The following is a 16,263-nucleotide window of genomic DNA, read 5'->3' as shown; positions in this document are numbered from 1 at the left end:
GGACTTCTGGTACTATGTTGAATAACAGTGGCAAGAGTGGGCATCCTTGTCATGTTCCTGATCTCAAAGGTAAGGCTGTTAGCTTTTCCCCATTGAAAATGATATTCGCTGTGTGTTTTTCACACATAGATTTTATGAGGTTGAGGAATGTTCCCTCTATCCCTATATTTTAATTAGGAACAGGTAATGTGTTTTGTCAAATGCTTTTGTTGAATTATTTGAGAGGACCATGTGTTCTTCTCTTTTCTCTTACTGACTTGGTCATGGTGGCTAATCTTTTCAAGGTACTGTTGGATCTTTTTAGCTAGGCTTTCAAATACAAATCTCCCCCACTTTTCTCAAAGTTCATGGTAAGTCACCTGGTTTTTCGGAGAGACCTACGTTATTACCCAGCCTCAGTAGCAGAAGAAATCTGAAGAGGATTTCCCTCCTATGAAAAAAGTCAAAACATGGGCATTACATTCAGCATCTGTTTTGTGGGGAACCCCTACAGAGGTGGTATGCATCCCAACCAGCTCCTTCCTGGACACTGCTCTTCGTCTAGCCACCAGCGCTTTCAATTGTGTCTGCAAGTATTTGCTGTGCTTTATCTCCATTTATCTTGGGCTTCCATTAGGATACTGTGTCCTGAGGCCTAAGAAGAGCCAAAGAGAAGGAACTTTTGGTTTCTGAGCGTGCTCACTCATTTTTCTGTAGAAATGAAGCAATTCCTTGTTTTGTTTATGCCATTTCTGCTGTGAAAGGTTTCCTAGGAACACTGTACTTTCAAGTAATCGGGGAGCCTGTACCCATCCTGCAGGGTTAGATTTCGTCTCCATGCTGCACAGAACATTCCATGACTTGCGGGTTTTATCACTCAAACATGGCAGATTGAACTACCTTCACCCTTTTCCCCCTTCCCTGAATCTGGCAACCACCAATCTGTTCTCGGTATGCATGCATTCAGTATTTTTTGGATTCCATGTGGAGTGTCCCCGAGAGCCTCTGGTGTGTGTCTTTCTGTGTCTGAGTGACTTAGCATAAGGCTCCCAAGGCTGATGTTTCCATGTCTGGTTATGTGAATAATGCTGCCATGAACATGGTAGTGTCTCTCTCTTTTGGAGAGAGTGCTTTTGTGTTTTCCAAGCAAATACTCAGTAGAGCAATTATCAGGTCATGCAATAGTTGTATTAATTTTTTCCAGAACCTCCACAGCATTTGTCACAGTGGCTGCACCTATTTCCATTCCCACCAACACTATGCAGAGTCCCCTTCTGTACACACCCTTGACAGCACCAGGTGTCTGTCTCTGGGATGATTGCCATTCCTAGAGTTGTGAGGTGATAGCTGATGGGGGTTTGACTTCTGTTTCCCTGAGGGCAATTAGTGATGTTGAACAGCTTTCTCTGTGTCTGTTGGTCACCTGGATGCCATCTTTGGAAAGTATCTATTCACATGTTCTCCCCAGTTTTTATTCAGTTTTTGTTTGGATTTGAAGGGGGTGTTTTTGTATTTTGGATGTTAACCTCTTCTCACACGTAGGATGTGCAGATATTTTTTCTCATTGGGGAGGTTGCCTTTTAAAGGTCTGATGGTTTCTTTTGTCATGCAGAAATTTCAGTTTAATGTCCTTCCACTTGTTTATTTTTGCTTTTGCTGCCTTTGCTTTTGGTGTCTGATGTAAAAGGCTCTTCCCCAAAACCAATATGGAGAAACTTACTATCTGTTTTTTTTTTTTCTTAGAGTTTTATGGATGCAGTTCTTATGTTCAAGTCATTCATCCATTCATGAGTTGTATGTTCATGTAAGACAGTGATCCCATCACATTCTTCTGCATTTAGTGTCCAGTTTTCCCAGTACCATTCACTGAAGAGACAGTCCTTTCCCCATTCATTGTGTGTTTTCTGGTGCTGTGTCATAAGTTAAGACCCTACATGTGTGGGTCACTTTCTGAGGTTCTTTTCTTTTCTTTCTCTGTTCCCTCCCTCCCTCCCTCCCTTCCTTCCTTCCTTCCTTCCTTCCTTCCTTCCTTCCTTCCTTCCTTCCTTCCTTCTTTCTAGTCTTACAGTTTATTTGTTGAGAAAATACTTTTCCTGTCAAAATATATGCAGTGTGGATTTCATTGGTGACATCTTCATACTCTTTGTTATGACTTTTCTCTGACAACTGTGTTTTTTTGAAAATGAGTAGCTAGATCTGTAGCTTTCAAAAGGTTGAACAGTTGGGCAGAACTATGTAAGTAGTATTCTATTCTACAGTCAGACACCAGATTGTGTCTGATTGTGATCTTTTGTGATGTTCTCATTTGTGATGATGGATATCTATGTTTCCTTTTTTGTGGTAGGTTTTAAAGTGAATTTAATTTTTCCTAAAAGTGTGGATTCTAAACAACCCTTCTTTTATAATACATATTTATCTAAAGGAGCATGTTTAAAAATGCATTTATTGGAAGCAAACGTTGGAGCAGGACATCATTATTAATTCCCATTCAGAGTTAATAATTCTATAAGAATTAAGTTTAAATATCCCTTTAATACATGAATGAAGACTTTGCCAAGAGTACTATGCTAATCAGTTTCCAAGCTTTCTGTTGTGTTCCATTGACCTGTGTGTCTGTTTTAATGCCAGTCCCATGCTGTTTTGATGACAACGGCTTTGTATTCTAGCTTGAAATTGGAGTGTGGTGATTCCAGATTGCTTAATCTCTTGTTTGCTTGCTTGCTTTCATATCAGTGAGATTATTTATTTATTTTATTTATTTACTTAGTTTACATTTGTATTCTAAATGCTTTTCTTTCACTTTTTAAATAATGATCATATAGTGTGTTATTTGTTTTATGGGTGCAGGTTTGCGATCTTCTGTTTTACAGAGCAGACAGTGCTCACCACAGCAATACCCTCCCCATGCCCATTGCCAGCTACCCCGTTTACCAACACTCCTCCCCTTCAGAAACCCTCAGTTTGTTTCCTGAGATTAAGTGGCTCTTATGCTTTGACTCCCTCTCTAGTTTTATCTTGCTTCCCTTTTTTCCTCACTTCCCCTATGATCCTCTGTCTTGTTTCTTAAATTCCACATATCAGTGAGATCATAGGATAATTGTCCTTCTCTGATAGACTTATTTCACTTATCATAATACCCTCTTGTTCCATCCATGTCATTGCAAATAGCAGTTTTTCATTTTTTGATGGCTACACAATACTCAATAGTATATCTATCCATATATATCCACTCATCTGTCGATGGACGTCTGGGCTCTTTGCATACTTGGGTTCTTGTGGCATTGCTGCTATACATGTTGGGGTGCAAGTGCCCCTTGAGATCACTCCATTTGTATTTTGGGTAATTACTCAGTAGTGCCCTCTCTAATACCCATCACCTTGTTCCCCCAACCTCTCACCCCCGCCCTCTGCCTCTTCAAAACCCTCAGATTGTTTTTCAGAGTCCATAGTCTCTCATGGTTCACCTCCCCTTCCAATTTCCTTCAACTCCCTTCTCCTCTCTAACTCTCCTTGTCCTCCATGCTATTATTGTTATGCTCCAAAAATAAGTGAGACCATATGATAATTGACTCTGCTTGACTTATTTCACTCAGCATTATCTCTTCCAGTCCCATCCATGTTGCTACAAAAGTTGGGTATTCATCCTTTCTGATGGAGGCGTAATACTCAATAGTGTATATGGACCACATCTTCCTTATCCGTTCGGTTTTTCTCATTCTTGATTACTTTTCTTCCTAGATTTTTGTTGTGTGATGAAATTGTCAATGGCATTGCTTTCTTAATTTCTCTTTATGAAAATTGGCCATCAGTAAACAGAAATGCAAGTTGGGGCATTTTGGTGGCCCAGTCAGTTAAGTGTCTGCCTTCAGGTCACGTCATAATCCTGGGTTTCTGGGAATGAGCATGGCATTGGGCTCCCTGCTCAGCAGGGAGTCTGTTTTTCCCCCACCCTCTGCTGCTCCCTTTGCTTGTGTGCTCTCTCTCTCTGTCAAATCAATACATTCTTTGAAAGAAAGTAATGCAACAAGTGTCTGTATATTGACTGTATCCTGTAGCTTTACTGAATTTGTTTATTGTAACAGTTTTTTTTTTTTTGGTGGACTCTATTTTTTTCATTTTCCTTCTGACTTTTATTTTTTATTTATTTATTTTTAAAATTTTTTTTATTTTTTATAAACATATATTTTTATCCCCAGGGGTACAGGTCTGTGAATCGCCAGGTTTACACACTTCACAGCACTCACCAAAGCACATACCCTCCCCACTGACCATAACCCCACTGCCCTTCTTGAAATCTCCCTCCCCCCAGCAACCCTCAGTTTGTTTTGTTAGATTAAGAGTCACTTATGGTTTGTCTCCCTCCCGATCCCATCTTGTTTCATTTATTCTTCTCCTACCCACTTAAGCCCCCATGTTGCATCACCACTTCCTCATATCAGGGAGATCATATGATAGTTGTCTTTCTCTGCTTGACTTATTTCGCTAAGTATGATCCGATCTAGTTCCATCCATGTTGTCGCAAATGGCAAGATTTCATTTCTTTTGATGGCTGCATAGTATTCCATTGTGTATATATACCACATCTTCTTGATCCATTCATCTGTTGATGGACATCTAGGTTCTTTCCATAGTTTGTCTATTGTGGACATTGCTGCTATAAACATTCGGGTGCACGTGCCCCTTTGGATCACAATGTTTTTATCTTTAGGGTAAATACCCAGTAGTGCAATTTCTGGGTCATAGGGCATTTCTATTTTCAACATTTTGAGGAACCTCCATGCTGTTTTCCAGAGTGGTTGCACCAGCTTGCATTCCCACCAACAGTGTAGGAGGGTTCCCCTTTCTCCGCATCCTCACCAGCATCTGTCATTTCCTGACTTGTTGATTTTAGCCATTCTGACTGGTGTGAGGTGATATCTCATTGTGGTTTTGATTTGTATTTCCCTGATGCCGAGTGATACGGAGCACTTTTTCATGTGTCTGTTGGCCATGTGGATGTCTTCTTTACAGAAATGTCTGTTCATGTCCTCTGCCCATTTCTTGATTGGATTATTTGTTCTTTGGGTGTTGAGTTTGCTAAGTTCTTTATAGATTTTGGACACTAGTCTTTATCTGATATGTCATTTGCAAATATCTTCTCCCATTCTGTCAGTTGTCTTTTGATTTTGTTAACTGTTTCCTTTGCTGTGCAAAAGCTTTTGATCTTGATGAAATCCCAATAGTTCATTTTTGCCTTTGCTTCCCTTGCCTTTGGCGATGTTCCTAGGAAGAAGTTGCTGTGGCTGAGGTCGAAGAGGTTGCTGCCTGTGTTCTCCTCAAGGATTTTGATGGATTCCTTTCGCACATTGAGGTCCTTCATCCATTTTGAGTCTATTTTTGTGTGTGGTGTAAGGAAATGGTCCAATTTTAATTTTCTGCATGTGGCTGTCCAATTTTCCCAACACCCTTTATTGAAGAGGCAGTCTTTTCTCCATTGGACATTCTTTCCTGCTTTGTCAAAGATTAGTTGACCATAGAGTTGAGGGTCTATTTCTGGGCTCTCTATTCTGTTCCATTGATCTATGTGTCTGTTTTTGTGCCAGTACCATGCTGTCTTGATGATGACAGCTTTGTAATAGAGCTTGAAGTCTGGAATTGTGATGCCACCAACGTTGGCTTTCTTTTTCAATATTCCTTTGGCTATTTGAGGTCTTTTCTGGTTCCCTATAAATTTTAGGATTATTTGTTCCATTTCTTTGAAAAAAAAAAAAAGGATGGTATTTTGATAGGAATTGCATTAAATGTGTAGATTGCTTTAGGTAGCATAGACATTTTCACAATATTTGTTCTTCCAATCCAGGAGCATGGAACATTTTTCCATTTCTTTGTGTCTTCCTCAATTTCTTTCATGAGTACTTTATAGTTTTCTGAGTATAGATTCTGTGTCTCTTTGGTTAGGTTTATTCCTAGGTATCTTATGGTTTGGGGTGCAATTGTAAATGGGATTGACTCCTTAATTTCTCTTTCTTCTGTCTTGTTGTTGGTGTAGAGAGATGCAACTGATTTCTGTGCATTGATTTTATATCCTGACACTTTACTGAATTCCTGTACAAGTTCTAGCAGTTTTGGAGTGGAGTCTTTTGGGTTTTCCACATATAGTATCATATCATCTGCGAAGAGTGATAATTTGACTTCTTCTTTGTCGATTTGGATGCCTTTAATTTCCTTTTGTTGTCTGATTGCTGAGGCTAGGACTTCTAGTACTATGTTGAATAGCAGTGGTGATAATGGACATCCCTGCCGTGTTCCTGACCTTAGTGGAAAAGTTTTTAGTTTTTCTCCATTGAGAATGATATTTGTGGTGGGTTTTTCATAGATGGCTTTGATGATTTTGAGGTATGTGCCTTCTATCCCTACATTTGAAGAGTTTTGATCAGGAAGGGATGCTGTACTTTGTCAAATGCTTTTTCAGCATCTATTGAGAGTATCATATGGTTCTTGTTCTTTCTTTTATTGATGTATTGTATCACATTGACTGATTTGCGGATGTTGAACCAACCTTGCAGCCCTGGAATAAATCCCACTTGGTTGTGGTGAATAATCCTTTTAATGTACTGTTGAATCCTATTGGCTAGTATTTTGGTGAGAATTTTCGCATCTGTGTTCATCAAGGATATTGGTCTATAGCTCTCTTTTTTGATGGGATCCTTGTCTGGTTTTGGGATCAAGGTGATGCTTGCCTCATAAAATGAGTTTGGAAGTTTTCCTTCCATTTCCATTTTTTGGAACAGTTTCAGGAGAATAGGAATTAGTTCTTCTTTAAATGTTTGGTAGAATTCCCCCGGAAAGCCGTCTGGCCCTGGGCTTTTGTTTGTTTGGATATTTTTAATGACTGTTTCAATCTCCTTACTGGTTATGGGTCCATTCAGGCTTTCTATTTCCTCCTGGTTCAGTTGTGGTAGTTTATGTTTCTAGGAAAGCATCCATTTCTTTCAGATTGTCAAATTTGTTGGTGTAGAGTTGCTCATAGTATGTTCTTATAATAGTTTGTATTTTTTTGGTGTTGTGATTTCTCCTCTTTCATTAATGATTTTATTTATTTGGATCCTTTCTCTTTTATTTTTGATATGTTTGGCCAGGGGTTTATCAATTTTTATTAATTCTTCCAAAGAACCAGCTCCTAGTTTCTTTGTGATCTCTCCTCTTTCATTCATGATTTTCTTTATTTGGGTCCTTTCTCTTTTCTTTTTGATAAGTCTGGCCAGGGGTTTATCAATCGTATTAATTCTTTCAAAGAACCAGCTCCTAGTTACGTTGATTTGCTCTATTGTTTTTTTGGTTTCTATTTCATTGATTTCTGCTCTGATCTTTATGATCTCTCTTCTCCTGCTGGGCTTAGGGTTTCTTTCTTGTTCTTTCTCCAGCTCCTTTAGGTGTAGGGTTAGGTTGTGTACCTGAGACCTTTCTTGTTTCTTGAGAAAGTCTTGTACCGCTATATATTTTCCTCTCAGGACTGCCTTTGTTGTGTCCCACAGATTTTGAACCGTTGTCTTTTCATTATCATTTGTTTCCATGATTTTTTTCAATTCTTCTTTAATTTCCTGGTTGACCCATTCATTCTTTGGAAGGATACTGTTTAGTCTCCATGTATTTGGGTTCTTTCCAAACTTCCTCTTGTGGTTGAGTTCTAGCTTCAGAGCATTGTGGTCTGAAAATATGCAGGGAATGATCCCGATCTTTTGATACCGGTTGAGTCCTGATTTAGGACCGAGGATGTGATCTATTCTGGAGAATGCTCCATGTGCACTAGAGAAGAATGTGTATTCTGTTGCTTTGGGATGAACTGTTATGAATATATCTGTGATGTCCATCTGGTCCAGTGTGTCGTTTAAGGCCTTTATTTCCTTGTTGATCTTTTGCTTGGGTGATCTGTCCATTTCAGTGAGGGGAGTGTTAAAGTCCCCTACTATTATTGTATTATTGTTGATGTGTTTCTTTGATTTTGTTATTAATTGGTTTATATAGTTGGCTGCTCCCACGTTGGGGGCATAGATATTTAAAATTGTTAGATCTTCTTGTTGGACAGACCCTTTGAGAATGATATAGTGTCTTCCTCATCTCTTATTAGAGTGTTCAGCTTAAAATCTAATTAATCTGATATAAGGATTGCCACTCCTGCATTCTTCGGATATCCATAGTATGGTAAATTCTTTACCACCCCCTCACTTTAAATCTGGAGGTGTCTTTGGGCTTAAAATGAGTTTCTGTAGGCAACATATAGATGGGTTTTGTTACTTTATCCATTCTGATACCCTGTGTCTTTTGATTGGGGCATTTAGCCCATTCACATTCAGGGTAACTATTGAGAGATATGAATTTAGTCCCGTTGTTTTGCCTGTAAGGTGACTGTTACTGTATATGTTCTCTGTTCCTTTCTGATCTACCACTTGTAGGCTCTCTCTTTGCTTAGAGGACCCCTTTCAATATTTCCTGTAGAGCTGGTTTGGTGGTTGCAAATTCTTTCAGTTTTTGTTTGTCCTGGAAGCTTTTAATCTCTCCTTCTATTTTCAATGATAGCCTAGCTGGATATAGTATTCTTGGCTGCATGTTTTTCTAGTTTAGTGCTCTGAAAATATCATGCCAGCTCTTTCTGGCCTGCCAGGTATCTGTGGATACGTCAGCTGCCAATCTTATATTTTTACCATTATGTTACAGACTTCTTTTCCCGGGCTGCTTTCAGGATTTTCTCTTTGTCACTAAGACTTGTATATTTTACTATTAGGTGACGGGGTGTGGGCCTATTCTTATTGATTTTGAAGGGCATTCTCTGAACCTCCTGAATTTTGATGCTCGTTCCCTTTTTCCATATTGGAGAAATTCTCCCCAATAATTCTCTCCAGTATACCATCTGCTCTCCTCTCTCTTTCTTCTTCTTCTGGAATCCCAATTATTCTAATGTTGTTTCGTCTTATGGTGTCACTTATCTCTCAAATTCTCTCCTTGTGGTCCAGCAGCTGTTTGTCCCTCTTTTGCTCAGGTTCTTTATTCTCTGTCATTTGGTCGTCTATATCGCTAATTCTTTCTTCTGTCTCATTTATCCTATCAGTGAGAGCCTCCATTTTTGATTGCACCTCATTAATAGCTTTTTAAATTTCAACTTGGTTAGATTTTAGTTCTTTTATTTCTTTAGAAAGGGCTTTTATATCTCCTGAGAGGGTTTCTCTAATATCTTTCATGCCTTTTTCAAGCCCGGGTAGAACCTTGAGAATTGTCATTCTGAACTCTAGATCTGATATATTACCAATGTCTGCATTGATTAGGTCCCTAGCCTTTGGTACTGCCTCTTGTTCTTCTTTTTGTGGTTAAGTTTTCCGCCTTGTCATTTTGTCCAGATAAGAGTATATGAAGGAGCAAGTAAAATACTAAAAGGGTGGCAACAACCTCAGGAAAATATGCTTTAACCAAATCAGAAGAGATCCCAAATCGTGAGGGTGGAGAAAGGGGATAAAAAGAGGTTCAAAAAGAATGAAAGAAAAAAAAAAGAATTAAAAAAAGAAAACGAATAAAGAAAAGTATAAAAAAGAAAAAATATATATATTAAACTAGTTAGAAAAACGTTAAAAAAGAAAAGGGTAAAAGTGAAAAAAAATTTTAGCAGAAGAAGAGAACAAAAATGAGAAAGAAAAAAATTAAATTAACTGCAAGACTAAAAAATCACAGGGAGAAAGCCATGAGTTCCATGCTTTGCTTTCTCCTCCTCTGGAATTCTGCTGCTCTCCTTGGTATTGAAACCACACTCCTTGGTAGGTGAACTTGTTCTTGGCTGATTTCTTGTTGATCTTCTCGGGGAGGGGCCTGGTGTAGTGATTCTCAAGTGTCTTTGTCCCAGGCGGAATTGCACCACCCTTACCAGGGGCCGGGCTGAGTAATCCGCTGGGAGCTTTTGTTCCCTGAGCGCTTTCTGTAGAGTTCCGGAGGAGGAATACAAATGGCGGCCTCCTGGTCTCTGGCCCTCAGTGTGCCATCAGAGAACAGCGCCCAGTAACTCCTGTCTGCCTGACCTCCGGCCACGCTCCAAGCTTACCGAGCCTGTGACCAGTTCAAGGTAACCCAGAGCTGTGAGCTTACTGTCGGCTCTGTCTCTGTAGCCGGCTTTCCCATTCCAACACCCGCAAGCTCTGCGACACTCAGACACCCCTGATCCTTCTTTGACCCTGTGGGACCTGAGGCCACGCTGACCCCGCGTGGGCTTCGCCCCGGTTAGCCTCTGGAGCGATGTCCCTCAGCGGAGCAGACCTTTAAAAGTCCTGATTTTGTGCGCTGTTGCTCCGCCGCTTGCCGGGAGCCAGCCCTTCCCCCCGGGGTCTATCTTCCCGTCGCTTTGGATTCACTTCTCCGCCAGTCCTACCTTTCAGAAAGTAGTTGTTTTTTTGTTTCTAGAATTTCTGTTCCTCCTCTCTTCGATCTGTGTATGGATTTGCAGGTGTTTGCAACCTTAAATAAGCTCTCTAGCTGATCTCCTGGTAGCTGAAGTAGTCTCAGCCTGCTACTTCTCCGCCATCTTGACTCCTCCCTTTTTGTGGACTCTTTAGGGATTTCTACATATAGTATCATGTCATCTGCAAATAGTGACCATTTTCTTTTACTATTTATATTTCATGTCTTTTTTTGTTTGTTTTGCTTGTTTGTCTAAATGGTTTATCTAGGGCTTTCAATAAGATGATGAATGAAAGTGGTAAGAGTGGGCATCTTTATCTTGTTCTTGCTGGTAGTGGTAAATTTTTCAGCATTTCACCCTTGAGCATAATGTCAGCTGTGGGCTTTTCATATAGGCCTTTGTTTGGTGGAGGTTTCTTCCCCTGTACCCAGATGGTTTAGAGTATTTTTTTGTTTGTTTGTTTAGAGTCTTTATCATAAATGCATATTGAATCATGTCAAGTGTTCTTTCTGTATCTATTGTAACAATCCTAGGATTTTTAAAATTTAATTTCTATTCAGTGTAACAGAATTCATTGTTTATGTACTACACCCAGTGCTTCATGCAATATGTGCCCTCCATAATACCCATCACCAGCCTCCCCTAACCTCCCACCCTAAACCCTACAAAACCCTCAGATTGTTTTTCAGAGTCCATAACCTCTCATGGTTTATATCCCCCTCCAGTTTCCCCCAACTCCCTTCTCCTCTCCATTTCCCCATGTCTTCCGTGTTATTTGTTATGCTCCACAAGTAAGTGAAACCATATGATAATTGACTCTCTCTGCTTGACTTATTTCATCTAGCATAAACTCCTCCTGTCCCATCCATGTTGATACAAAAGTTGGGTATTCATCCTTTCTGATGGAGGCATAATATTCCATGGTATATATGGACCACATCTTCCTTATCCATTCGTCTGTTGAAGGGCATCTTGGTTCTTTGCACAGTTTGGTGACCATGGCCATTGCTGCTATGAACATTGGGGTACAGATGGCCCCTCTTTTCACTACATCTGTATCTTTGCGGTAAATACCCAGTGGTGCAATTGCAGGGTCATAGGGTACCTCTACATTTAATTTCATAAGGAATCTCCACATTGTTCTCCAAATTGGCTGCACCAACTTGCATTCCCACCAACAGTGTAAGAGGATTCCCCTTTCCCCACGTCCTCTCCAACACATGTTGTTTCCTGTCTTGCTCATCTTGGCCATTCTAACTGGTGGGAGGTGGTTTCTCAATGTGGTTTTAATTTGACTCTCCCTGATGGCTAGTGATGATGAACATTTTTTCATGTGTCTGTTAGCCATTTGTATGTCTTAATTGGAGAAGTGTCTGTTCTTGTCTTCTGCCCATTTTTTGATATGATTATCTGTTTTGTGTATGTTGAGTTCTTTATAGATCCTGGATATCAACCTTTTATCTGTACTGTCATTTGCAAATATCTTCTTCCATTCCATGGGTTGCCTCTTTGTTTTGTTGACTGTTTCCTTTGCTGTGCAGAAGCTTTTGATCTTGATGAAATCCCAAAAGTTCATCTTCGCTTTTGTTTCCTTTGCCTTTGGAGACATATCTTGAAAGAAGTTGCTGTGGCTGATATCAAAGAGATTACTGCCTATGTTCTCCTCTAGGATTCTGATGGATTCCTGTCTCACATTGAGGTCTTTTATCCATTTTGAGTTTATCTTTATGTACGGTGTAAGAGAATGGTCGAGTTTCATTCTTCTACATATAGCTGTCCAGTTTTCCCAGCACCATTTATTGAAGAGACTTTCTTTTTTCCACTGTATATTTTTTCCTGTTTTGTCGAAGATTATTTGACCATAGCGTTGAGAGTCCATATCTGGGCTCTCTTCTCTGTTCCACTGGTCTATGTGTCTGTTTTGATGCCAGTACCATGCTGTCTTGGTGATCACAGCTTTGTAGTAAAGCTTGAAATCAGGTAACGCAGTGCTCCCCATTTTATTTTTGTTTTTCAACATTTCCTTAGCAATTCGGGGTCTCTTCTGATTCCATACAAGTTTTAGGATTATTTGCTCCAGCTCTTTGAAAAACATCTGTGGAATTTTGATCAGAATGGCATTAAAAGTATAGAATGCTCTAGGCAGTATAGACATTTTAACAATGTTTATTCTTCCGATCCAAGCGCATGAAATGGTCTTCCATCTTTTTGTGTCTTATTCAGTTTCTTTTGTGAGTGTTCTGTAGTTCCTCAAGTATAGTTCCTTTACCTCTTTGGTTAGGTTTATTCCTAGGTATCTTATGATTTTTGGTGGTATAGTAAATGGAACCAAATCTAATTTCCCTTTCTGTATTTTTTAATGTATAAGAAAGTCACTGATTCTTGTACATTGACTTTGTATCCTGCCATGTTGCTGAATTGCTGTATGAGTTCTAGTAGTTTGGAGGTGGAGTCTTTTGGGTTTTCCATATAAGGAATCATGTCATCTTGGAAGAGAGAGAGTTTGACTTCCTCATTGCCCATTTGGATACCTTTTATTTCTCTTTGTTGTCTGATTGCTGTTGCTAGGACTTCTAATACTATGTTGAACAGGAGCGGTGAGAGTGGGCATCCTTGCTGTGTTCCTGATCTCAACGGGAAGGCTGCAAGCTTTTTCCCATTGAAGATGATATTTGCTGTGGGTCTTTCATAGATAGATTTTATGAAGTTTAGGAATGTTCCCTCTATCCCTATACTTTGAAGCATTTTAATCAGGAACAGATGCTGGATTTTGTCAAATGCTTTTTCTGCATCAATTGAGAGGACCATGTGGTTCTTCTCTTTTCTCTTATGGATTTGTTCTATCACATTGATTGATTTGCGAATGTTGAACCATCCTTGGAGCCCAGGGATGAATCCCACTTGGTCATGGTGGATAATCTTTTTAATGTGTTGTTGGATCCTGTTTGCTAGGATCTTGTTGAAAATCTTAGCATCCATATTCATTAGTGATATTGGTCTGAAATTCTCCTTTTTGGTAGGGTCTTTGCCTGGTTTGGGGATAAGGGTAATGCTGGCTTCATAGAAAGTCTGGAAGTTTTCCTTCTGCTTCAATTTTTTGAAACAGCTTCAGGACAATAGGTGTTATTTCTTCTTTGAAAGTTTGGTAGAATTCTCCAGGGAATCCATCAGGTCCTGGGCTCTTGTATTTTGGGAGGTTTTTGATCACTGCTTCAATCTCGTTACTAGAAATCTGTCTATTCAGGTTGTCAATTTCTTCCTGGTTCAATTTTGGGAGTTTATGGTTTTCCAGGAATACATCCATTTCATCTAGTTGCTTAACTTATTGGCATATAACTGTTGATAATAACTTCTGGTGATTGTTTCTACTTCCTTGGTGTTAGTTGTGATCTCTCCCTTTTCATTCATAATTTTATTAATTTGGCCTTTCTCTCTTTTCTTTTGGATTAGTGTGGCCAATGGTTTATCAATCTTACTGGTTCTTTCAAAAAACCAGCTTCTAGTTTCATTGATACGTTCTACTGTATCTCTGGCTTCTACCTCATTGATCTCTGCTCTAATCTTGATTATTTCCCTTCTTATATGTGGAGTTGGTTTGATTTGTTGTTGTATTCTCCAGTTCTTTAAGGTGTAGTGACAGCTGGTGTATTCTGGATTTTTCAATTTTTTTGAGGGATGCTTGGGTGGCTATGTATATCCCCCTTAGGACTGCCTTTGCTGTATCCCATAGGTTTTGGACTGAAGTGTCTTCATTCTCATTGGTTTCCATGAATTACTTCAGTTCTTCTTTGATCTCCTGGTTGATCCAAGCATTCTTAAGCAGGTGGTTTTTAGCTTCCAGGTGTTTGAGTTCCTTCCGAACTTTTCCTTGTGATTGAGCTCCAGTGTCAAAGCACTGTGGTCTGAGAATATGCAGGGAATAATCTCAGTCTTTTGGTATTGCTTAAGTCCCGATTTGTGACCCAGTATGTGGTCTATTCTTGAGAAGGTTCCATGTGCACTTGAGAAGAATGAGTATTCTGTTGTTTTAGGGTGGAATGTTCTGTATATATCTATGAGGTCCATCTGGTCCAATGTGTCATTCAATGGTCTTGTTTCTTGATTTTATGCTTCAATGATCTATTTCTTTTTTTTTTTTTTTTTTTGATCTGTCTATTTCTGAGAGAGGCATGTTAAGATCTCCTACTATTAATGTATTCATATCAATATGAGTCTTTATCTTGATTAACAGTTTTCTTATGTAATTGGCTGCTCCCATATTGGGGCATAGATATTTACAATTGTTAGATCATCTTGGTGTATATCTTTAAGAATTATGTAGTATCCTTCTCTATCTCTGACTACAGTCTTTAGTTTAAAATCTAATTTATCTGATATGAGAATCACTACCCTGGCCTTCTTTTGAGGCCCATTGGAATGAAAGATGCTTCTCATCCCTTCATTTTCAGTCTGGGTGTATCTTTAGGTTCAAAATGGGTCTCTGGTAGACAACATATGGATGGGTCCTGTCATTTTATCCAATCTGCAACCCTGTGTCATTTTATGGGTGCATTTAGGCCATTCACATTGAGAGTAATTATTGATAGATATGTTTTTATTGACATCGTGTTACCTTTGAAGTCTTTCTTTCTGTAGATTGTCTCTATATTTCTGTTCAATGCTGTTCTTAGGATATTTTCTCTTTTATAGAACCCCCCTTAATATTTCCTGCAGTGTCGGCTTGGTGGTTGCATAGTCTTTTAAGCCTTGCCAGTCTTGGAAACTCTTTATCTCTCCATCCATTTTGGATGTCAGTCTTGCTGGATAAAGTATTCTTGGTTGCATTTTCTTCTCATTTAGTGCCCTGAACATATCTTGCCACCCTTTCTGGCTTGCCAGGTCTCTGTGGATAGGTCTGATGTTATTCTGATGGGCTTTCCTCTGTAAGTAGGAAGCCTCTTTTTCCTAGTGGCTTTCAAGAGATCGTATCTACAATTATGATTACTCAGTTTGACTATCAGGTGCCTTGATATTTTTTTGGAATCTATAATCTTGGGTGGAGACTGTTCGGCCTCTCATACATGAACGCTGGTTCCATTTGGGAGATTAGGAAAATTTTCATGAAGAACTTGTTCCACTATATCTTCCAGACCTCTTTCTTTCTCCTACCCTTCAGGGATTCCAATAATTCTGACGTTGGAACGTTTCATGGCATCATTATTTCCCTGATTCTGTTTTCATGGCTTCTAAGATATTTGTTCCAGGCTTCCTCCTGATACTTTCTCTCTATCTGTTTGTCCTCCATATCACTAATTCTATCTTCTGTCTCAGTTACCCTAGCTTTGAGAGAATTTAGATTAGATTGGAACTCATTGAGAGCATTGTGAACCTCATCCTAGGTAGCTTTCAGATCTGCCCTAAGATTGTGAACATCATCCCTGGTCGCTTTCATTTCTGCCCTAATCAATTCCTTTTGATAGCTTTCTCTAACCTAGCTATTGCCTGGATTATTTTTAGCCCGAATTCTCTTTCCGACATATTGTCTATGTTGATAGCCATTAGCTCTGTTGCAGAAGGCCCATCCGTTATACTTTTCTTCTGTTGGACATTCCTCCTCCTAGTCATTTTGGTGAGAGATGACTGAACATATGTAGCTGGATGTATCGACCATGGTGCAGTCAAGGTGCACCCTGGAATGCTTCTGAGCAATCAGGATTCCCCACCCAAATGAGAGAAAAAAGAAAATAAAAAAAAAAGAGAGAGAGAGAGAGAGACAGGAAAAAAAGGGAAGATAAAAGAGAAGGTTTAGCCCAAATGGGCCCCAAGGTAAGGTTTATGAAGTATACAAACAAAAACAGACAGACAAAAAGACTGATAAAAGTATATGA

The sequence above is a fragment of the Mustela nivalis genome (assembly GCF_964662115.1).
Source record: "Mustela nivalis genome assembly, chromosome: 12".
Lineage (NCBI taxonomy): Eukaryota > Metazoa > Chordata > Mammalia > Carnivora > Mustelidae > Mustela > Mustela nivalis.
The sequence above is the reverse complement of the archived record's forward strand: the minus strand, read 5'-3'. Positions refer to the sequence as shown.